We start from the raw sequence: 25,676 nt of genomic DNA on the forward strand, positions 1-25,676 counted from the left end.
TTCCCTGTTCTCATTCATCCGGGACCCAGACAAATTTAGGGTGCATCTTCGCCCTTTAATTAACACAGATCACTCGCAGGCATCCCCACAGGTCAAAACAATTCGGACACTTTTCCATTGAGCTCCTTCCCGGGGGATTCTAGCCAGGGTCAGGTTGACAATTAAAGCTAACTACCACAGTCGGTGCTTTTATTATGACATTGATTTTTGGGGGACAGCGTCGTGATGCCCTGGCATCCTGTATTGATTATTGCTGCATGGCTGTGACTTACTACGGCAATGTGACTTCCTAAAATAGCTGCTGTTGTGTAGAAGGCACTGAGTGGGTTTCAGGTGAATGAGTTTGTGACCTAAATAATGATACTAGTAGAAAGGATAGATAATATTTATTTATTGTGTGTCCAATGCCAGGCTGTGTGGAAATGGCACTAATCTCTTTCACTGGACATCGACTCTGCTACCCTCATTATGTGCCTCATTTTCCAGTTGAAAAGGATGGAGCTCTGAGCGTCTAAGGGACACATGCAAGGTCACATCGTAAGTGGATAAGGGACTTGAAATTTAAAGTCTATTTCAAACGTCAACATTAGAAGGATTATCGAGTGTTTTTAGCTGTAGGTAGAATAGCAGGAAGAAATATGCACTGACCGGCTGCAAAGTGAAGGCTATGTACACAGACTAGGTGTGTCTTGAAATTCCTACTCCCCCAGATGCCTTGAGTGTGACTTAAGGCCATGAGCCCCTCACCAGGGGCCTGAGGTCACAAGGCAGGACCTACTGGATCTAGGAGGCTTTGCACATAAGACCCTGGACAGTGAAATCTCATCAGCTGGGACCTCAAGGCTCTTGGCATGCTTATTTATGTGGGGGCTGGAGAGATGGCTAAGGAGTTTAGGAGCTCTTCACTGCTTTTTCAGGGGACCCAAGTTCAGTTTCCCAGCACCCATGCCAGGCAGCTCGCAAGTGCCTGTAATTCCAGCTCCAGGGGATGCAGCACCCTCCTCTGGCCTCTGTATGCACATACATAAATAAAAGTACGCCCTTTGAAAAAAATATTTCAAATTCAAACAATGAAAACATGGTGTGTGTGTGTGTGTGTGTATGCATATCTAGAGTTCATGTGGAGGGAAGAGCACTTTCTGAAGTCTGTTCTCTCCTCCTATAGTAGGGGAATAAAGTTCAGGTAATGTTGTATAGCTTTTTCTTCTGAGGATAAAACAGAAAGGAAGCCCCTTACAATACAAGACGGTCTAAGAGGAGGTGAAGCATTCCAACCTGTAGGGAATCGCTCTAAGTTCAGGAAGCAAACAACTCAAAGGCCTTAGGAAGTCCCTGAAACTGACCAGGTTTACTAACCCCATCCCAGAGCATATAAGGAGGACTGCTGGGAGAGAGTTTCAGACGAGCCAGGCTGCCTAGAAGAGGCTCCGAGCAGCCAAGCCACATGGAAGAAACAAGAGACTGGCTGGGAGCCTTAGAAGAGACAGACAAGCAGAGCTGCCGGAAGAGACAGGGACAGGCGATGTTGCCTGGAAGAGGCACAGATCAACTGAGCTGCCTGAAGGACACTGTCTAGCCCATCGAGCTGCCAGTAGATGGTGCGGTGTGCTCCAGGCCTCCATCTTTGCTAACTGTTGATAGACTCTATCTACAATTGGTCATGGAAAGGGGAGGGGCTTGAGGAATTACACCTTTCACTTCTGAGCTATTGGCTGTTAATAGATTCTGGGTGAAGGAGAATAATAATATTCTCTAGTTGTGTACCCACTACTGAGTCCACCAGGAGCCAACGTGTAGCTCCATATCCACAATGATAGCCCCGGTTAAGATCAGTGTGTCACACAACAGAGCAAGTAGACATGAGTGAGAGAAAGATTTGTGAAGAGGAGGTGGGTGGGCACGGTTTTTGGGGTTGGGAGAGGCTGTGGCAAGAGTGGACATTAGACATTGCATGCATCTGTTAATTATCTAGGAACAGTTTGTAACTGGTACCGTATTTTAAAAACCAGGAGGAGTGAGTTTGAACGTCTTTACCATAAAGAAAGGACAGATACTTGGGAAGGTGGAGCTTGACTCGACTTAATGGTACACACAGGGCACATGGACAAAATACAATGTTACCTCATTCATATGCAGAATCATTTTGCTTTTAGGTATCATTTAAAAGATGAATTTGATTTTAAAGTGTTTTTTTAATCCAAAAAGCAGAGAGCAAAGAGAGCTGTGTTTCTACGGGAAGCCTGAACTTTTACCCAGTGAAAGATGAGCATGAGCTCAGGAGAACTGTGTTTTCCCTTTTTTCTTCCTAGTGTTAAGGGCAGAGAAAATCCATTTTTTTTAGGCAAATACCTTCCCTTTCTACAGTTTATGGTGGATCCTTGGGTAGATCCAGGTCACCAAAGGTGTTTTACACATCTTGCTGGGGTCATGGGCTGTGGGAAAGCCAGCTTTCTCTGGGCTCAGCTGTGTGGCTCTTCTTTAATCCAAGAGATGGAGCCTGGATGACTCCAGTGGATCTCAGTTCAGCCCTGGCCACTGCCATGCGGAACTAACAGAAGCCACTCACGAGTGACAGGAAGTGCAGGGTGCTGGGTGTGGGTGGCATTCCTCAGTAACCACACACATCTGGTCCTCAGTGACTAGAAGAGGGGCTCCCTTGGTCACTTGGAAAGATGGCAGCGGGAGACCAAAGTGATGATGTAGCTGGTAAAGGGCCTGATACGTGGGGGTAAGGACCAGCACATGTGCTCCCAGCAACCATGCAAAAGCTAGGTGCAGAAGCTGAGGGCATGGAAACAGCTGGATCTCTGGAGTTCATTGGCCAAAAAGACTGGCTCAGTTAATCAGGTTCAGTGAGAGATGTCAACCGAAAAACAGGTGAAGAGAAATTGAGGAAGACATCTGGTGTCCGTCTCTGGTATATACCTGCACACGTGTGCTCACACACGGAGAAAGAAGCCTGTAGGGCTGAAGTATCATGGAAGTGCCTTTGCTCATCAGTGCCAGCTACAGTAGAGCCTGGCAGACAGTCCTGCTCTGCACAAACAGTCTCCCTGGACTCTCTCTCTCTCTCTGCATCTTCTGTTTATGAAAAACTGTCACCTCACTGCCTGGGAAGGGTCCTTGCTGTTCCCATGGGAGCCTTTCTTTCCTTCCGTCCTCCACACCCACAGGGCCCCGCCAGCCTCCAGAAGGCATTTTCAGATAGACTGCGCCTGCTTTGTGTGTGCTATGTGTTTGTCATGTGCTATGATGTGTGGTGTGGCAGTTTGTCACCCAAGCTCTCAGTGTTTAGTCTTCCTGTGCATTGCTCTGAGCAGTTGTCACCTCACCATGGGCTCGCAAGCAACCAGTGTGGACTGCAGTCAAGCCTGGCTCTGCTTGGCTGGCAGCCAGTGGCTGCCCTGCTGCCCATGCAACCTCAGGCTGTAAGTCTTCTACTCTGCTAGGCACCAGATCCTCGTAATCTTTTCTAGTCTCTGGGTACTCATGATACTGTCCCGCGCTCTGTGGGCCTGAATTCATGGGCATGCAGGCATTCACACAAGGGATTTGAAGACTGCCCGAAGCAGCCGATCAGGAAGTAGGTTACCCACTGGGTGGCAAGAGCAGCTGTGACAGGGCAGTTATGAAGTCTCCCAATAGTGTTAAGGGTGTGTGTGTGTGTGTGTGTGTGTGTGTGTGTATGTGTGTGTGTAAGGGGGTTGCAGATGAGGAGGATGCTGTCGCAGGTCCGTGCTGTGTCTCCTTTCACAGGGGATGGAGAAAGGGATAGTTTGAATGTCTGAGGACTCAACGCAGTATGGAAGGATGCTACTTGCTGGCTTTATTTTTCTGTTTGGCTAAACCACCTTTCTTATGTAGCCCCAGCCTACTGGACTAGGTATGGTACCACCCAGAGCGGGCCAGGCCCTCCTACATCAATTAGCACTCAAAAAAAAAAAAAAAAAAAAAAAAAAAAAAAAGAAATTGTGTCATAGACAAGGCCACAGCCGACTTGAATGAGGCAATTCTTCATTGAGGTTTTCTCTTCCCAGGTTTCAGGTTGATAGCGGTTCTTAGGCATTACCGTGACCATGATCTCACAGCAATCCTCCTGCTTCAGCCCCACCCCACCCCACGAAAGCATGCTGTGTCTGTGTTTGTGTGTGCGCAAGATCATGTGTATGTGTGAGTGTGTATTGTGTGTGTGGTTGGCTGAGGAGGCCAGATGTCAACTTCAGGTGGCTCTCCGCAAGAGCGGTCCTATCTTGGGTTTTGCTTGAAACAAAGATCTCTCCTTGACCTGGGGCTGGTAACATATTAAGGGGCCCAGACATCACTTTTGGCCCCTCGGCATCTTTGAGTGGTCTCTAAGTGTCTCAGAAAGAGAGTTGACTAGCCCTAGCCACACATCTTTTGGTTCTTGTCTCAAGGTGCCCAGGGCCAGCTGGAGTGATGCAGGGGGCTCTGAAGCTGAGAACAGAGGAAGTTGGACAGCGGAGAATGTAGACACCACGCATGTGTGCATTTGTTATTTTCCTCCAAGATGACACTTATGGTTATGGTAGGAAGAGCAAGAGGAACCCACTGAGGCTATGCCAAATGTGGCCCTTCTCTCCACGGTCCTGCCTGTCATAGCATCTGACCTCCCCAGCTGTGGGAGGAGTCCCTGGAAGAAAGCCGGGTTGGGAGCCTGGCAATGAGATGAATGTCCCTCACTGCATCTGGCTGCTTCAGCATTTGTGGCTGCAGGCTTACTCCCTGAGTCAGCATTCCCACCAGCCCATTACCGAGAGGAGATTTTGGGTAGATTGTGAAATATTGATTGTCTGTCCTCCACATTTTAATTGCATTTCGGAGAGTGCTAAGCTGAGTCAGTGTGGGGCTGCTTGGCTTCCCTTTGGCCCTGGGAGACCGGAAAAGCTGGGGAAGCAAGAATACAAAATGCACGTTAGAAATAAGCAGAGGGTAGAGGCAGGTGTGTGTGTGTGTGTGTGTGTGTGTGTGTGTGTGTGTGTGTGTGTGTGTAGACTTGTCATACAAACACAGGACCTATATTTGATCCCTAAAACCCACATAGAGAACTGAGTATGCTGGCACATACTCACAGAAAGGCAGGTCTGAGGGGATCACTGGCTCCTCAAAACTGTGAGTTCTAGGCCAAAGAGAGAGACCCTGTCTCACAAAACAAGGTGGATGGCTCCTGAGGAACAATACCTGGGATTGACTTCTGGCCTACACACGCGCGCACACACATGCACGCGCACACACATGCGCACACTCACGCATGCACACACACGCAAACACACTCACTCACATTCACGTACACACTTGGCAAAAGCAAACACATTTTTTGATATGGAAGGCTCAAGGCAAGTGAAGGCACCATGCCCATTCTCTGCTTCCCCAAAGCATGCCTGGACTACCAAATGTCCAGCGGCTTCTTCCCGTGCTTCCGGAGGACGGCAGAGGACAGCAGAGCGAGGCCCCATGTCCCTGAACACTGTTGCCATATGTATGGTGCTTTCCTGTGAAGTGAAGCATTCCCTCTGGGAGGGAGGGCGGGGGGGGGGGTCATGAAACTCAGGATGAACTGTCACACAACCGGGGAAGCAGGAACTTAGGAGATTCTTGAAGACCCCTCCCCAGCTTTATATAGAGATATCAACCACTGCAGGGCCAGGGGACCCTGATCCGTCAGTCAGTCAGACTGCCCAGAGGATTCTGGGTCTGTGAGCTGCCTGCAAGCTGTGCATGGGCCTTCAGGGACACAGTTCTCATGAGTCCTCACCCCCTCTGAGGTAGGCTTTATGGTGATGGAGCTGCTTTGCATCATCCCTGCTACTGGAAGTGAGCCCTCACCCACACTCCTGCTAGTAACCCCAGCAAACTCACTGATCTACCAAGTTGGCTTTGGTATAATTGTTACTTTGGTCCACGCTTGGTTCCCTTTCTAGAACAAATAAGGGAGTGTGCAGTGTGTGTGTGTGTGTGTGTGTGTGTGTGTGTGTGTGTGTGTGTGTGTGTGTGTGTTGGTTTGCTGTGTCCCTCAGGAAAAGTCTGTCAGACAACAGTGATGGATCCAGACCATGCCAGAAAGCCCAGGTACTTCCAGAAGAATGGGACTCTTTGGAGTCACAAGAAACATATGTTGCATCTGTCAAAAGGGAAATGCTGGGTCTATGATTGTGGTTGCTTTGGAGTGTCACACTTTGAACCCAGGTAGAAAAAGCATGTGCTACCTCGTAGTAACTTATCTGAGTGTACTGCTTATTTTTGATTGTTTTAGACAGGCTTTCTTATTGTTCAGACTGATCTTGCACTTTCTATGTATTCAAGGACAACCTTGAACATCTGATCCCTGTGCCTGACATTGCAAGTACTGAGGGATTATAGGGGTGTACCACCATGCCAAATTTATGGGGCACTAGAGATGGGACTCATGTCTCTCTGTGTCCTAATCAACTGTTCTACCAAGGGAGCTATCCTTATCCCTGGATACACTGTCTAAATGCAAAAGCGTGAAATAGACCAGGGCCCTATTTGTGAACTCCATTTGTGGATCCTTGGAATATTTGTCATTTTATTGCTGATAAATGCACCCAGCTGGAGCAGTGTAAGTTAGGCGCCCAAAGTACGACATGGAAGTCTCTATAATATTAGCTTGTGCGTACTAATTGGAGACTGCATTATTGACATTTATCAGTAATTCTTTTTATGTAGAACTGAGACTCAGGTTTTGGGGTCAAGGAAACAGGATATGATGGCCTTCTTTAGAATGGTGACAATCAAAAGTAGATTAACATTTAGCAAGTTCAATTATTGCTTAAAAAAACTTCCCTAAACAATTCAACCTTATTACCTACCCTTGGTTGGGCTGTTCCAAACACTGCACCCTTGGCATGAGTTTGTGCTATAGATAGTTTATGGTAACAATTATATTTACCAGAAAGCTGGGAATTCAAACAAGTTTCTCCTGGTGGAGTGTACTCTAAGTCTGGAGAGTAATCTACAACAGCTCTGCCTCCTGTTTGGGACGGGTGAGTTTAGCAAGTACGTAGCAAGCCAAAGTAAAGGAATAAATAACAGGGAGCAGATAGGCAGCCTCAAACTGAGGACTTAGAGCATCTAGTCAAGATGACTGGAGTAGCCTGATTGAGAGCGCAAAGATACCATTGTCAAATAGGGGTTCGTGGCACCCAACAGAAATGGACTAGAAGCTGTGTTGAGACTATCAACCAGTCCAGGGTGCCAGGAGCAGGGAGGGGGAGCTAGAGAGATGGCTCAGTGGTTAAGAGCACTGGCTGTTCTTTCAGAGGACCTGAGTTTAATTCCCAACAGCCACATGGTGGCTCACAACCATCTGTAATGAGATCTGGTGACCTCATCTAGCCTGCAGGGAATCATGCAGACACAACACTGTATATGCAATAGATAGATAGATAGATAGATAGATAGATAGACAGACAGATAATACAGAACCAGAGACTTTCAGCTGGAGTTCTTAATGAGAGCTTTCTCTCTAGGGATAACCCCCTCCACCACCTGCCCCATAGGTTGCTTGTTCCTTCGGTGGCATTATTAACTCATGGCAGAGAAAGATCCAGAACAGGCCTGTGTCCAGCAGCCCTGCTGCATCTTGAATATTTTTACAGGAAGCTAACTCTTGGCTTTTGCCCACAAGCTGCCATTGACACATCTCTGCTCTCATTCCTTCTGACTTGGTTCTGGCAGCTGGAAAGCTGGCTCCAAGCAAGCACCCGCATAGCCCATGGCTCCAAGCTGAACCTCTTGCTTCATAGATTCAGCCTTGCTGGCTTAGATTGAGTGTCCCTCCCTGTCACTCAGCAGCACCAGCCAGGGCCCACTGGCTGCTCCTAAGAAGCTCAGAGCTTCTTGTTAATTTTGCAGGGAGATCCAAGAACGTTCATTCCTGCCAACAGAAATATGCTTCCCCATGGTAAGGCCAACTGACATTCATTCTTCATGTCCTGCTGACAGAGTCATGAGTCTCTGCCCATCTAAGTACTTAGATCTACCCCCAAGGCCCCCTGTGCCAACTGGCAGACTTCTAGCTTTGGACTCTGGACTTGGTTTTTGCCTCAGGCCAATGCAGAATTGCAAAGGGAAAGAGTAAAGACTGACTGACAGCATGCTCTTCTGATGTTTGCCAGTGAAGTTAAGCCATGTTTTTTTTTTGTTTGTTTGTTTTATTTGCAATCTGTTTCCTTTTTACTTTGCATAACCCACAAAGGATGCAAACACCAGTGCGTAGGTGAGGTCTGTGATACTAGGGATTTGCACCTCGAAAGAATTCAGAATCACCTAGGAGACCAAGACTCCCCCTGGGTTAATTCATGGAGGGGAACATACATGTGGGCAGCACCATTCCATGGTCTGGAGTCCCAGGCTAAACACAAACACCAACCTTAACCTCTCTCTGCTTCCTGCTAGGGACATAGGGTGACCAGCTGCCAATTATATTTCTCCACATTTCAAGGCCACCTCCATTCTGTAACCACGCCTGCCTTACATTTGGTTATTGGGAGGTCACAAAATAGCTTCTAGTAGAAAACAGAAGTCCAACTTCTTGGAAAACTCATGACTCGGGGACTGCAGAAAAATCACATTTCCTCATTCCTCCCCGATATGCAATATCCATAGTCAAAAGCAGACTGCTTGTATCAGTCATGAGCACACACCCTTGTCCTCCCCACACTGGGCAGGACTGCTTCTGACCCTGGCCTTAGCCCCCAAAAGGAAAAATCTCAAGTGAGGGATCGATCCCCAAGCCCTGAAAATTCCTATAAAACCTATTTCTTTCCTCCAGCCATCATCTGCTCTCTACTCTCAATGAGGCAACCAGGCAGTTTGTCCCTAATAAACTGTGTATCTCTTCCTAAGGAGTGGTCCTGGTCCATGGTTTCACTACTCACATTTCCGGTTATAAATCAGTAACCCTTCACTCCAGTGGACTTAAGTTTTCTGATAGAGATACTGTGGTTCTCATTGTAAGTTCTTGTCAGGAGATGAGAGAGTTTGTATAGAAGGTGCCTATGCAAATGTTGCTTTATAGATTAGAATTTCAATGGCACAGAGATTGGGATGTTGCAGGTCTGGAGCCCACTTCTATGATGGACATAGCATCCCCTGACTAACAAATAAAAGCCTTTGGAATGTATTTATCCAACAAAACCCTACATTCAGCAGTCGAAGGGCTAAGATCGCTGTCAGTATCCAAGACCTAAGGCAGATTCTCCCCACCTGCCTAATGTGCTCGCCAATGAACTGGGAAGTGTCCTGATTTATGTTGTTCCTTTCTTCCTTCTGTTACTATAAAAAGCTTGTGATATTGCTGCCTCATTGGAACATGAAACACAGTAACCAGCACCTGTGTCCCTGGGCCACGACCTCTCATTTGGGCCCAGGTACCCATGCTGCACTCAAGGAAAACAATTTAAGGGCCGAGTTCTCTCTCCAGCTGAGTGCGGTTTAAGCAGGTGCCACGGCCTTGCATTCTGAGCTTCTGGGGACTCCTCAAATCCGGCAGGAGCCCTTTGCTGTCAAGATCCTGTCTCTCATGTCCTTCACGCTGAGCTTCGCTCAAATATTAATTTTCCTTGATGTATTCCAGAAAACTCAGCTTAGACTAGCATTGTAACTACACTCAATTATCTCTTCCCCATAGAACTGATCTGTTAACTGACAGACTCACTCATGACCTAGCTTCCAGCCAGCACACTAGTCCTCAAAGCCAAGGGTGTTTGCCTGGTTTCCCCCTGCTGTTTACTAAGCACTGGAAGATTATCTGCTACAGAATGGTTCCTCGTTAATTAGTTGTTGAATACAGTACTGAATTAATTAGTTTTAATAAATTAAATCGACATCTTTTCTTATGAAACTACATTTTTAAAATGCTTCTTTGCTGTAAAGTTTTGGTTTACATTGCTGTTCCCTGTTGTTTCAACTGTTTTTGTTTTCAGAATTCTGGGGCTTTACCTATGTTTGCTACTTCAGACATGTTAACTGAATTATAGAAATGTCTGTTGGCCGCATTGAGAAGCCTGCTGACAATGTGTTATGTATATTGGAGTTTGGGCATCAATTTGAATTTTTATTGTATCTATTATGTATGTATGTATGTATTTATTTATTTAGTGTGTGTGTGTGTGTGCGTGCGTGCGTGCGTGCGTGCGTGTGTGTGTGTGTGTGTGTGTGTGTGTGTGTGTATGTGTTCATGTAGAGATCAGAGGAAATCCTGTGGAAATAGTTCTTCTACCATGTAAGCCCCAGGGATTGAACTCCGGCTTGTGAGACTTGCTGGGCAGGGGTCCTCACATGCTAACCCGCCTCTCCAGCCCTGTGTGCCCCTTTCCTCACAATCAGGCTGGGCTTTCTCCTTCCTCCCTACTCCCTTTTGTTTCCCTTTTTCCCCCATCTCATCTCCACTCTCCTCTCTTCCTCTTCATTTCTTTAAAGACCGTACAGATGCATCATGTCCTGCACTTTCCTTCTGAATGACCTGCTGTTGTTGATGTTGCCCTTTATCCCCTGACTTCAGAAGTTTGGACCAGGCTTCTCTACTGTGAAGTCACTCTACCTTTTCCTAGTCCTCCCCTCTTTGAAAGTGAGGTAATGTGCGCAGCCTACCCCCCTCCCCCTTTAAGTCATGGACATCACCCTGCAGACACTTGACAGGAAATGCATGATTTTGAAATTCTTCCATGCAAGAGATTGCATAGTTCTCCCTGTTTTCCCACTGATGTATTTATAGAAGTATAGATTTAGAGGCATTTATATTATTTTATGCCCTGGGAATCAGTTTTTCTACTACATTATCTATTATGTTGCATAAATTGTTCCACCGGGTTCCATTTAGAAGCCGGATCACACAAACTCTCTCCCTGTGTTGCTCAATTGGTTTCGTGCTTCTGCTAGTCTACGAAAGGCCGCTGTCCATGGTACTCCCACCTCTACATAAACTTCAAGTCCGCGTCTAGGTTCACTTTACCCTTGTCTTATATATACTTTGTTAGATCTATTCCCAAGAGCTTCAGCTTTATTACTATTATACAAGACAATGTTGCTTTAATTTCAAATTCTAGTTGTTCATTACTGATATGGGAAGGCAATTAAATTTTACAATTAAACTCTTTGACCTTGTGTCTTGCCACTTTGCTGTGCTTGCTTATTATTCTCGGGATGGTTTGGTTCTTTTTCTCTGTGATGGGAAACGATGTGATGATGGAGAATTGCAGCTTTGTCCTTTCCTCTTTCTCGCTCCCTCCCTCCCACCCTCCCTCCCTCCTGCCCTCCCTTCCTTCCCTGCCTCGTCCTCTTTCTCCTCTTTCTCAATCTTATTGAACTAAACAGTCTTCCAACGATCTACTAATGTTGGATTGATAAGGAAAGAGTGTGTCCTAACTTTTTCTTTATCTCAGTGGGACAACTTTCAGAGTGCCTCTCTACATTATTTTCTTTTTTTCCCATTAAATAAATTTATTTGTTAAAATAATTTAACTCCAATACAACTGTTGAATTCGCATTGAGTTATAACTACAATCCATGTTTCAGTTGAAATGTCGGGCTCGGGCTTACTCGACACTGTTGCAAGACGATAAAGTGTTGTTCAGTTTTAAGTGGTCAGTTGTTTTAGAGTTTAACAATTAACTGTGAACTGGATCTCTGAGAAACCCCGAATCCATAATGGTAAGTCTGTGTTCAAAGTGTACTGCAGCCATTCTAGAAACCCTGATCGAGGTTTAACAGATGCACAATGACAAGTTGCACAGAAGGACCCCCAGTCTCTAACATCTCAGTGGCTGAGGAGACAATTAAAGCTTCACCAGTGCTAACGGGGCTAGGAAGGGCTACTGATGGAGAACTGAGAAACTAGACCCAAGATCATCAGACAAAGCAGTTTCACACTCAAAGTCAGCAACACTCACACTGGAAAGCACACAGCGGGCACCCTTGGGCGACACAGAAAAGTAAGCATCAGTAGTTTTAGCACAGAGTGTGGTGACCCAGCCAAACCCCAATTCCACAAAGCAAAGGGTATGAGCACCTTTCAGTGGAGAAGGACAGACCCAGAAGGCTTCCCACCACACGCTGGCTTGTCTCGTGGAAGAGCTCAACGCTGGGAAGGTATCGGTTACCATCACTACCACAGCATAAAAGAACCTACAAGTTATACCTTAAAAGAAACAAACCTTTAAAAAAAATAAATCTGCCTTTCGGTGAAAATGAAAACTTGATAGTAGCTAAGGAAAAAGTGGGTGTTTGGGTCAAACCATAATGTTTTTAAGGCATGTTAGAACAAACTTTCATTTGTCTAGTTGCTGGTCAGATCAGGGCTTTAAAGGAAGAGCGGGCACAGTCACTAGCTCTCCTCTGCAGCCTGCTGTTTCGGGTGCCAATAAGTGTCATGTTCCTGTCCTTATTTTGTTTTGTTTTTAATCCCCATCTTGGCAAAAACATCATGCACAGAGAAGTCAGATTCACACCAGAGGTTCAGGGAGAGGGTGTCTACACTATTTCCTTAAAGGAAAGACTGGCCTATGAGACCTGGTTTTCAGAGAGCTGATTTTTACTATAAATGCATTTTTGAGTTATGCCGAATGCTCTTCTGTATCTGTGTATATATTTTTTTCTTAATTAGTCCTCATCCTACTGAGCCATCTCCCCAGCCCTTTCCTCATTGTTTTATTCAAAACATTTAAAAAAGTATCTTCTGTTTCTAACGTCTCTTTGGGGGGCATCTGGAGAGGAAGGCTTCTTCCCACCCTGGTCAGGGAAGAGCAGAAGGTAGATGCTCACACCAGCAGAGCTTTCATAGTCTTCTCATACCCATGTGTTTACTGTGTCTTCTGGCTCCTGGGGACCACACAAAGAGCTCCGAAAGCTATAGCCTCCCCTCCACCACAGCTCCTGGAGTTCAGCTGCCAGTGAACACATAGGCTGTTTTCACAATGCATTTGAGGTATCTCCCTTCTTTGGGGAAGGGTGTGCAGTGGTTGGCTTGCATAATTAGAACCACCTGTAGGCACCCACCTTTGAAGGTCTGTTCTGATTGCTTTAATTGGTGCGGGAGGACCTGCCCCAGCATGGACAGCACCTTGATGTAGCTGCCCACATCCAAAGGGGCCTGGCAGCAAGGGGTACTGCCTTTTGCTCTGTTTAGTTACTGTGAGGGGAAATTAATAACTAAAAGATATGGGACTCATGGCAAGAAGAGAAAACTAGAAAGAACAAGTGCTTCTGCCAATAAGTATAGAGAACTCCCTGACTGGAGAGTACATTCTTCCTGGCCAATAGGAAAGCAAGGTAGGCGGGGCTAGGAGACAAGGAGGAGAGAGGAAGGAGTAGGGAGAAGTCAAGAGGTAGAGACCGGAGAGAACAGAGGTCTGGGCCCTCTCTCCGGTAAAATAAGACCATGTGGAAATACTTAGATTAATCATTTCTATTAACCCATTTCTGGTTAATATTTAAGACTGAACTAGCCAATAAGAAACTAGTAACAGGCCAACAGAATTATATCTAATACAGCATCTCTCTGTGTGTTATTTGGGGCTGGAGTGGCTGTGGGACCAGGCTGTCAAAAAACATACTCTTAAAACACACACAGCCACCCACCCACCCCCACACACATAACATATAAGCACATACCAAACTTGTATACACAGGGCAAATTTATCCTTTGGTAAGGGACTGTGAGTGATGGCCCGGTTTCCATGCTTTATGCAAAGTGGCAAGACATAATACCAACAAATAGGTCATGGTTATTTTCATACATGCGTGTTACCAAATAAACAAAGCACTCATTCAAAAAAGTATACAAAGAAATATTCTCAGGTTTGTGAATAAAGAAAATAAAAATTATAGAACTTCTTTAGTATTAGACGCCAAATAAGAAGCAATGGCAGTCAAACACAAGAATTAAACAAAAATAATAAATGGAAGATATACATCCATGCAGGGAATCATTTCAATTGTGGGTAGTTAAACTCTACTGAACACAGCAGTTTTAATAAAGGTGATTAAACAACAGTCTGTATGCAAGAAATTTAAAACTCTAACATAATGTTTCAAGCAGGTGAAAAGGAAAGCAATGGAAACGGAACTCAATTTTAAACATTAAAGAAAAGTAGCTGTATTGTAGTAATTGCTATTACTAATGATTTCAGGTCTAAGCACAATGTGTAGACACAAACTCTGCATGATGATAAAGATGGACAGATGCACCAAAGAAATTTAGTAGTCCTACAAGTGAATGCAAGAGTTCAAAGTTCATGAAACAACACAGTCAGAGATTAGACAGAAGACATATTCAAATCCACGAACAACCCTCAAACTTCATTAGTCCATCACTCTCGGGAATTGTTGAGGTACCAGAGACAAACCTAGAGGGTTATGGGAGAGGTGAACTGTACGGAGACATCAAGATCTGACTGAACACACCATTGTGCAGTGGGAGAGAGCACATCCTCTTTACTCGATCATGGGATGTTGCGATAATTATTCCTGTCAATTCGATCAGATCTAGAATAGGAAAAGAGACAACTCTCTGGGCATGTCTGTGAGAGACTTCCTAGTTTAGATTAGCTGAGTAGGTAAGGCAGTAAGACTCTCCCTGTGTGTGTTCAATAACATTCAACAGGCCATGATCCTGGGCTAAATATTTTTTAAAGGTGAGCTAAGCACCCGAATTCACTGCTGTGGGCTTGATGATGGAGATGCAATGTGTGCAGCTGCCTCACACTCCTGACACCATGAACTCTTCTGCATGATGGATGGTAGCCTTAAACAGCAATCCAAAACAATTCCTTCACCCTGGAGCTGCTTTTATTCAGAATGATAAAACAGTTAATAGATGCATTCACTGAGTTATACCATCTCCTTGTCATTAGAGAAAGCTTTAAAAAAAAAACGAAGAAATTAAGGCAACGTAGAATATTTTCTCTGATGTTAAAAGAATCAAATTAGAAACAACAAAAAAAAAAACACCTGAAAGCATATGAAAACTCCAAACATATAGATATTGGACAATATACTTCTTAAAATTGCAAGGAGAAAAATCACAAAGGAAATAAAAAAATGCACAGAATGGAATTAAATAAAATACAGCATACAAAGGTCTGTGAGAAGGCCCTCAGTTCTGAAAGCTGAACATAAAAGCAAAGAAGACCTCCAACCAGAAGTATAGATTTCTACTTTAAAGCAAGAAAATAAGCTGGGCACGATGAAGCGTGTATTTCATTCCAGCACTTGGGAGGCTGAGACAGGAGGATCTCTGTGTGTTCAAGGCTGGCCTGGTTTATATAGTGAGACCCTGTCTCAAAACAAACAAACAAACACCCCCACAAAACAAAAGCTAGGAATTGAAGAAAGTAATTCAATGGAAAGAAACATTATTTTTTTTAAAAATGCTACAAATGAATGCTACTAACAAATAGGAGAACAATGGAGGAAATTAATAAGGCAGAAGTCTTATTCAAAAAAAGAGATAAAACATCTGCAAGATTGACAAAGATGAAAATAGAGAAAATACACAATGCTCATGCAAAAGTAATACGAGAAGCATCAGAACAGATCTCACAGACATCTAATGACAGAAAGGCCACACTATCAACAAAAGTAAGCTTGTGAATTTGCCAACTTAGAAGAATAGATCAATTCACTCACTCACTCACACACACACACACACACACACACAGATTTCTTAAATGTAGCCAGTGTGAAAAGTAAAACTATAAAGTAAGTAGAATTTGTACTTATAATACCTTTCCCAAGACTGTAGACCACATGACTTCACTGCAGAATTTACTCGCTGTTTACAAGAGTTGATGTTATATTATAGAAAGTGGAAGAGAATGGAAGACTTTCTAACTTATTTTGAGGTCAGAATAACTGTTACCAACAGTAGACACACTCATATAATAATGTACATAATGGCACAAAAACACACACTCACACACACACATCGCACAGGGATGTAATCTTGCATAATCACATATACACATTTTCACACACTCACATAATCACACACATTTATACATATGTCCCTCCACACTCAAATATACTTTAATGGACATTCACACTTCGACACATACTTGCATACACACTAACATAGTCACACACATCACACATAGTGCACAATCACCTACACATACATTTTCCCACTCATATATAATCAAACATGCATATGCTCACACACCCACCAACACATATGTTCATGTGCACATACTCTCTCACATATTCACACTTAACACACATACATTTGCACACACTCATCCATATACGTTCTCCTAAGTAGGCACTCATGCCGATGCATGCAAACACATCCATAAAAATCTGTATAACTCGGGGAAGTATATGCAAGAATCTTCTGCAAAATTTTAGTAAATGAAATACATAGTGTGTGTGTGTGTGTGTGTGTGTGTGTGTGTGTGTGTGTGTGTGTATTCCCCTACAGGGGGATATGTATTTTAAGTTTCTAAGATTAGTTCATTATTAGAAGAATCCATGTAATCCATCTTGTTAAGAGGAAGACAAATCATATCAGTTGATACTGAGACATTTCTAAAAATTCCTATTCCGTCTTAAAATATGTAATTATATTAACAAAGGTGACCACCTCACACCGAGCGAGAGCACTTTCTATAATCAGTCTAACTCCAGAGTTAATGGTAGAGGACAAATGTTTTCCTTATCTCCCGAGAGAATGCAAAGGTGCTGTTTCTCATCATGTAGACTGACCATGTGTGTGCAAGTTCTTGCCACTGACATAAACAATGAAGCACTATGCACCATAAAAGACATCTATTTCTAGATAGTATTCCCCACACAGAGATACCAATAAATTCACAACAGCAATGTCAAAGCCTGATAGAACTACTAAGTTAATTCAGTGAAGTCACAATCTGCAAGATAAATGCTCAAAAATCAATTGCATTTCTGGTAATGAAGGAGAAATTCATATGGAATACAAGGCTAACAAAAAATGGACTATTGAGTGAAGTGTTTGGCATCTGTGTGATGAAATTTTAAAATGTGATAAAATTATCAAATACCAAAATGTGTCATGAAATATAGTGTGCTCAAATTGGAAAGTGTTGCATATAGTAAGGAATATAACTTTCCCTAATATATGTACAGGTTTAATACAATCCTCAGCAAAATTTTAGCAAGGAGTTTTTAAAGACCATACAAGTGTTTTCTGAAATGACAAGAGAACTACTCTAAATAGACAAAGGAGATTTGAAAAAACAAGCAAAGTAGTATGAAATTACTTTTCCTCATGTTAAGTCTTGCTACACAGCTGTAGTAATTAGAATATTGTGGTGCTGGCAAAGGCACAGATACAGGTCAATGAGATGAAAGCAGAGTGCAGTAATAGGTGTATACAAATATTCCCTATTTGCTTTTGACATGGAAGCGAACTAAGTTCATTGGAGAAGGAACTGCCCCGTGAGAAACTGGGGAGTAGAAAGACAGAGAGACAATAAAAAAGAAATAAAATAAAAATACAATTATAATCTTAAAAGTCATGCCTTACAGGAAAATTAACTCAAGCATGATACTTAAATGTAAAACCTTAAACTATTAGCATAAAACACAGGGAAACCATTTGTGTATCCCATAAAAGGGAAAATAAGTTGAGTCTCATGAAAATTAAAATAGTTTCCCACCTAATGGACTCTGTAAAGAGAATGAGAATACAGTTTACAGACTGGGAAAAAGTACCCGCTCATTAGATATAGAGAGGGAGACTTGTATCAAAAAGGATTTATATAAAAAAGTCTCAAAACACAGCAGAAGAGCTCACATAATTAAAAACAGTGAACAAGATAAAGTGCAGGTATTTCATTGACGGCTTATAGATGGTACACACAGGCAAGACTCAACATCATTATGGTTCATCGTTAGATGAATTAGATAAATGTGAGCTACAACCACAGTGATGTTGAGTCAGAATGGCTAATGTGAAATATAATAGATGATAGATAGATAGATAAATTTATAGATAGATAGACAGACGATGACAATCAGACAGACAGATCTAAGATAGATGATGGACAGACGTATGTACTTACGAGGATTCAGAGAGGCTGTATTTCAGCACACATATATTGCTGGTGGGAATGTAAAATAATTCAAAGTGAAAAAGTAGTTTGACAGTCCTTTTCGAAAGTAAAAATGATTTCTGTATAAGGCACAGCAATTGCTCTCTTGGGTATAAAACCTAGAGAAATGTAAAGTGGTTTCCAGGAATAAATTTACGGATAAATATTCACAACAGCTCTGTTTTAAAGCCCACACTGGAAAATATATACACTCACTTCAGTGGAAGAATGGTTAGACACAACAGCTCATGTGAACCATGAATGACAATTCATTAGTAAAAAGAACAAACTATAGACGCACACGTAGTCATATGGGCAAATCTCACAAAATTTATGTTGGGGGAAAGGCCAATCTCAATAACAGGTATCATCTGATTCTTTACATAGGTCATTAGTGAAATAACAAACTACAAAGGAGCACTGGCTGGGTTAAGGAGAGAAACTCACCTAGAACGTGGCTGCATAGGGATTCTGAGGGGCACCTTGATTGTTTTCTAGTTAAGTAGGCTGATCACGGTTGCTATTAAAAAGAGATATAAAGCTATGCACACACACACATCTAATAGTGTCTGTGAGTTGTAGCTGCATCACTTTCCTGATTGGTACCTTCTCTTGCTTTATAAGACAATGGATGTTGACACTGGAGGATGTCTGACGAAGGATGCATAGGATTTTCTGGATCTTTAGAGCGCAAGGCTTGATTGAGGAGACGAAATAAGGATGTCTCTTTCCACAGGCAGGGAACCAGCAACAGAACACAGGAACGATTACACCAATGAGTTTATTGAGGATAATTACAGGAGTATGGATGAGGGGTTACTTATAGGAGCAGGGATGACTCAAAAGGCAGCTCTGTCCCAGAAAAGCCCACCCCTACCCATGATGATCACTCAACAAAAGCTGTAATCCTGGAGCTCTCAGCACAGCTGCCAGATAGCAGGACATGCTGGAGAATCTCCGCAGGCAGCCTCGCCCCTGCTTTCTTCCTCAGCAAATGCTTGCTGCTTCTACAAGCTTTGTGAGGAGGCTGTGAATCTTATAACTTTCTTCTCTCTGGGACTTGCAAGGCTGCTTATTCCTGGTTCTCAATCTTCCTAATGCTGTGACCCTTTAATACAGTTCCTCAAGTTGTGGAGACCCCCGGCCATAAAATTATACTTCATAACTGTAATTTTGCTACTGTTATCAATTGTAATGTAAATATCTGATATGCAAGATATCTGATAGGTGTCCCCCAAGGGGGTCAGGACCCACAGGTTGAGAACCAGTGCTATAGAGCTGCTCTCCTTCCTTCCTCGGGGAAGTGATGCCAACTTAGAACTCTGAGACTTAGGGACTCTCCACTCAGGAGGAAACATTTCAGTCCAGAGGAAACTGTTTCAAAACAACATTCTTCTCCATTTTCCTGGAAAATTTTATTTCATTTGCAATAAAACAGTATTTTAAATATCGAAGAGGGGGTAGTATGGTGGTTTCTTGACATTGTTCAATACCAAAAAAGCTCTGTGGGTCTCGTTATCTGTTAGAGCAGGGATGCTAGTTATTTTTCTCCTCGCTGTGACAAAATGCTCGGCAGAAGCAATTTAGGAAGAGAGGGGTTGACTTCGGTTTACGATCTGGGGGGTGCAGGGAACGCACGGCAGCCGAAGCATGGCTGCTCACCACATCCACAGTCAGGGAGCAGGGAGAGAGGGTGCCAGTGCTCAGATAACATCCTCTTTTTTAAATTCAGTCTGGGACCCAAGTCCATAGAATGGCACCGCTTACATTGAGGGCGGGTCTTCTTATCTCAAATAACCCAGGCTAGAAGCTCCCTCACGGACCTGCCCAGAGTTTTGTCTCCGTGGTGACTCTAGATCCTGGCAGGCTAGCAGGAAATATTCATCATCATGGAAGGGCAGGTGGGTAAGAACATCAAGAAGAGGCAGGCTCTAGTACTGGTCTACATTAATCATGGTTTGTAAACACTTCACTCTGAGTTTTCAGAATGGGTCTCCATCAGCTTGCCTTGTCTCTTGTTAACCCCCCGACCCCTAACCCCCCGCCTGTCCCCAACCCCCCTCCTCCTCCACATACCAGCTGATATTTGAGCTCTGGTCTTCATGATACTTGTATACAGTCATCTGCCAGCCCCTGGCAAATTGTCCCCAAGAAGTACATCAGCAGAATTGTTCACTTGATTCTTTGTCCTCAGACTGCTAGCTGACACTTCATCTGTCACCTTCCTCCATCTTGCAGCCTAGTTTCCTAATATTCAGAAACTATTGGGAAAGGCCAGTTTAAGCAAGATGGCTCTGCACAGCGACTCCAGTTTAGTAACAACAGGACCATACAACTTTGGTAACTGCGTCATTTATCTTCACCAAAGTATGCTTGCGCGAATGACTCCCTCATTTCGAAGAAAGAATGAAAGCAGATCAAATGCATTACGTAACACATCTGGGTCCACACTTGCAGAATAGTGCACCCATACTCAAAAGAAATGCGCATTCAGTATCATCACCCCCTTCTCCAGCAACGAACAGTCTCCGAGCTAAGATAACACTTGTGGAAATAAAATAATGAAACAGAAACAGACACACAGCAGAATCCTTTGAACATCGCATTAGTAAATTTGAATTTTATCAGATAGGGAAGGAAGAGCTCTTTGGAATAAGAGAAAAATAAGTAAAGCTATTTGAGTATGTGTTTTCAAATGACAAGTGAACAGTTTTTTTTTTTTAAATCTACTCAGTATCAAGCCTGTTATCTTGTTATTCGTAGCACACAACAGCCCAACCATAGTGCAATAAAGTATACCTCCCACCCAGATACTGAAAACAACACAGACTGATCAGCTCCCATGCTACAGGCTACCTGGGGCCCAGGCTCTGTGGGAAGTTGACACAATGCCTTATGGCTTTTGCCTCATTTTGTAACATGGTGGGGAAGCAGTCACTAAAGTGGTTTAGCCTGGCTCTCAGGAAAGCGGGGACCCCGTGTCCTTTCGTCTCCTTGCCTTTCCCACATTCATGGGCTCCTTTCTTCCTTCAGAAAGTGGGCCCTGGGTGTTTCTCTACATCTTAACAGTTATGGAAGAGAAGCAAGAGGAAGCGAAACATGGAAGTACCGTGTGTCACTGTCCCCTTTATCACGTGGCTTCAACCTTGCAAGGAGGAGACTTTAGAGCCAAAGGAACAAATGTGTAGCTATGAGAGTCCATTAATGTGATCAGCCAGCCACAGTCCTGAAGAAGAGGAAACGAAGTCTGCTGGACTCCAGAATTAAAGGGTAGTGCTCCGTGATATATGGCTGCTTTCCATGGGATGCCCTAGATAAGACCCAGCATGAATGGGTGAAGGGCTGGGGCCACACACTAACTGAGGATCTGTTCACAGATTATGATGATAACTATTGGATGAAGAAGTGTCACTCCTCTTTAAAGGTGTGGCAGCCTGCTCCGGGGGAAGGCTCCACACACGTGCACATGTGGGAAGCCCTAAATGGACTTTGTGGGTTTAAAAAATATGTGGACACAAGATTAAAAGGGGAAAGTATTGGGAGGTTTATTAGAGTTCTCGAACGAGTCAGACTGGTAGAATGACTATATACATTAAAGGGGGTCCTGGGCAGTCCATCAACGGCTAGCTTATATCAAAGAGGCTGGGAATACACTAGTTGTTCAGCTCACAGGGCTGGGTTTCTCAGCAGTCCCCACCTGGTGCTGAAGGCTTGGAGGACTCACAGAGAGATGCTGGTCATTAGCTCGTGTTGGAAACCCGAAGAAACAGGTTTTAATAACAGTGAACGGATGCTGCGACCATGGCTTACATGAACTTGCTGTCAAGAGTGAGAGCATCCTTCTTCCATGCCCTTTAATCGGAGCTGTCACCAGAAGGTGCCATCTTCATCTGGGAGAGAGGGTCTTCCCACTTCAAATAATCTGATCAAGAGACAACCCTCACAGCAGTGTAAGCCAGTGGCTTGCATTTTAGTTGATCTACATCCACTTAGTTGACAATCAATATTGGCCTCTGTGGGTGTGTGTATGTATATTAAGAGAGTTTGGAAAGAAAATGGGGGTAAATACAACCATATGTCATTGTATATATGTATTGAATTCTCAAAGAACAATTACATATATAATGCTTTGTATTCACATACACATCTGGGATGGATGACTGTGTTCTTAGGAAACAACGTTGTGAATGACTGTTGATTTCAACCACAAATCTTGCCCAGAACAGAACCCAACCTCATCTTGACACTCTAGGAGGGTTGGAAACAGCCTCGGAATGCTGAGAATCCAAGGGACACAACTGTTGCTATTTCCTGATTCTCACCCTGCAATGGAGCAGGAGAATTTTAGTTATAATTTAACTTTTAAGTTCCTTCTCTGAGACACACTGCCAAAACGCCAAACACCTCCAAACACTCAAGGCATCTGAGACATCAGAAAGAGGCCAATCCTTCAAGCTCATGCAGGGCAGCTAAGAAGCAAATGGCATTTACTGAGTTCCTTCACACTTGTCAGAGGAAACCTTGTCTCTCCGGTAGATAAAAATTAATGAGATGTCAAGGATGCTTTTATCCAATTTAGTCTATTTAGAAATGGTGGGATCTCTCTGAGGGGCATGATATTTAAAGTTACATTTCCTTGCAAAGCCTTGTAGAGGGACCGCAGGTTACACGTGTTCAATTCCACGGCTGTGATATGTCAGCCGCTGAGGCCTGGGTATATTAGCACAAATGACTCTGAGCCCATGGAAGATCTTGTTTCCTTTTCTCCAGAGTCAAACTTTTCTGCCAGCCAGCAGAACGAGAACCCCTGACAATACAAGCTTGTCTGATGCAGATGCAGTTCTGCTCCAAATCCAATTCCTTGAAGCCCAATTTCCAGGCTCTCTTTCCTCAAAGCAATTGCTTTACAAGAGATAGGAGAGGCTTTGCTTCTGAATTGCAAATTTCCCTCCTTTCCGTTGACTTTGGACCTGTCTGTGGCTCTATCCTCCGGGAGAATGGAACAGTGCCCACGAACGGTCTTGAGCATGAGGTACACAAGGTACACTGAATCTGATTGTCTTTTTGGGTAAGAACTTTATTAAAAGAGTTATGAACACCAGGGGCAGACAGACAGCAGTGTGGTGGGAACTCTGAGTTACATCCAGCCCCCAAAGCTGTAGGTAAGACAGACAGCATGATAGAGACTCTGAGCAAAGCTTAGACCTGCAAGGCAGAGCAGAGGGTCCCCTGTAATAGGTTTCACTGAAGCAGTTTTATAGCATGAGCCTGTACCCAGTCTATCCCATATTCATGGGTAGCATGCAAAATAGGGGATTCCAAGGAAAATTATTGGCTTTGAGGATGTGGGGGAGCTGAACAGGGGCATGTCTAATTGAGGTGTGGGTGTCACCAGTGATAGCCTTTTGATGTCTCTGGACTCTGCGGGCAAAGTTCTGTTCCCAAGCAAGCTCTTGGCTCTCAGTGGGGTGTCTCTCCTTCCCTGCAGCAGCAAGTATCCCCAAATCAGTGGAGTGTACTGCAGACTTGAGCAGCATCTGGCCTGGGATCCTAACTCCAGTTTTTAGTTCACAGCTGTGGCGGTTTGACTAAGGATGGTCCCCTCCATAGGCTGGGATGTTGGCAATGCTGTCTGTGTAGGTTTAGGAGGCACATGCCTGCTGGACATAGCTTGGTAGCATGTCTGCTTTTCTGAGTGGTGCACTGGGGTCTGTTGTAGTCAGTAACAACTCCTTGTAAAACCCGTTAAAGTGTCTCTCATTGCTTTTTCGTGTGATGTTTTTCTGCGCTGCTCCAAGGTCCTTTGTTGGAGACCAATAAAAGGTTGTGGGAAGAGGAGTACAGAACCCAAATTTGGGCTCATGCTCAGTCAAACTAAGGCAAAGGGAAGTGATGGGTATTAATTCCTTAATGCAACCTGGTGGACTTTGGTGCCTCTGATATTACCTTTAATGTCTTGTCTGTAAATGGTCTGCATCCATACTCTATGCAGTGTTAGCAGTCAAACGTCAGATGTGTCTGAATTAAGCCTTCAGGAGAATGTGCACTTGCATGGAGTAGCAGAATATCATTAAGAATCATTTCACTGACCTTTCCTGTTTTTGTTTTCCTCCTTCCTTTTTCTTTTTTCTTTTTCTTTTTTCTCTTTCTTTTTTTCCAGTCATGTTTGGTTCTATCCTAGGTCTCTGAGCTATGTAAATGCCGAGTCCTGGGACTCCAGACAGTATCAGAGGTGGGCTTCCTCTCATGGTTTGGGGGTCTCAAGCTGGACCAGTGATTGACTGGCCACTCCCACAATTTCTGTGCCTCCTATACCCCAGCACATATTCTAGCCAGGACAAACAAGGCCACACGTTCTAAGCCTAACCTTAAACTGTTCCACCAACTAGCAACCAAGCATTCAAACATTTCACTCACACCTCCAGTCTACTTAAAAGGAGTGTCTATGTGAAAAGTCTGGGTGAAATGCCCGGTGATGCTGCCTTCCTCTGTGTGGTATGGAATGGCAGGACTCCTTGATGAATAGGGCGATGGGAGACATCCTCCTGTATAAATGTTTCTCTTATTGGCTGATAGATAAAATATTGATTGTCCAGTAGCTAGGCAGGAAGTGTAGGCAGGGTTATGAGAGGAAGGAGGAAGGAGGAAAGAGGAAAGAGGAAAGAGGAAAGAGGGAGGAGGAAGGAGGAAGGAGGAAGGAGGAAGGGAGGGAAGCCAGGAGAGTGATGCCATGTAGAGACTGGAAAGATAGGATGTGCCAGGCATTCTCTGGTAAGATAAAGCCATGTAGAAATACATAGATTAGTAGTTATGAGTTAATAATTAAGAGGCCTAGCCATCAGCCAATAGTTTGTAAATTATTATAAATCTCTGTGTGTTTATTTGGGGCAAAGTGGCTGTGGGACCAGGCGGGACAGAAACTTTCATCTACAGTAGGGTCCGATGAAAGTGTATACAAAAACCCTTTTAGAAAAGGTAAAGGTTAAAACCAATTTTGTGATGCATAAGAGTAGCCTAAAGGAGACGAATGTCAACAAGCTTCCACAGAGCTTTTCTGGCGGCTGCCACGTGTAGTTGAAAATTTGTCTAAGGCTAAGTTAGCTACTCAGTAGGAGTTGGCTTGTGCAAGAGAGGATGGGGTAGAGATGCTGTTCTTCTGTTTCTTACATTTGGAAGGTTATAAAGAAAAGAGTGTGCAAGCTAGGTCTGTGCTGAACAGCCCTTCCTGGAATCCAATAGCTTGGAATTCATGGAAAGAGATAATAAATGGGTAAAATAAGATAAAAATGATAGTAAAAATTAATACCAGTGATTAAAAAAAAACTGGTGTTTGGTACCAAATTCACCAATCCAGATGAGACTCTGTTCATCCAAGAACTGAAAAAAATGATTAATGGGCAGAACCTTAGTGACTGTCCATCCTAGTAAGCTTTCTATCCCTGTGATGATCACCAGGACGCAGAACAACCTGTGAGGGAAGGTTGATTTCATCTGATGGGCTACAATCCGTTATGAATGGAAACCAGGGCAGCAAATGAAGCTGAGGCCACAGAGGATGCTGCTCACTGG

Source organism: Phodopus roborovskii, unplaced genomic scaffold (genome assembly GCF_943737965.1).
Source record: "Phodopus roborovskii unplaced genomic scaffold, PHOROB, whole genome shotgun sequence".
Taxonomy (NCBI): Eukaryota; Metazoa; Chordata; class Mammalia; order Rodentia; family Cricetidae; genus Phodopus; species Phodopus roborovskii.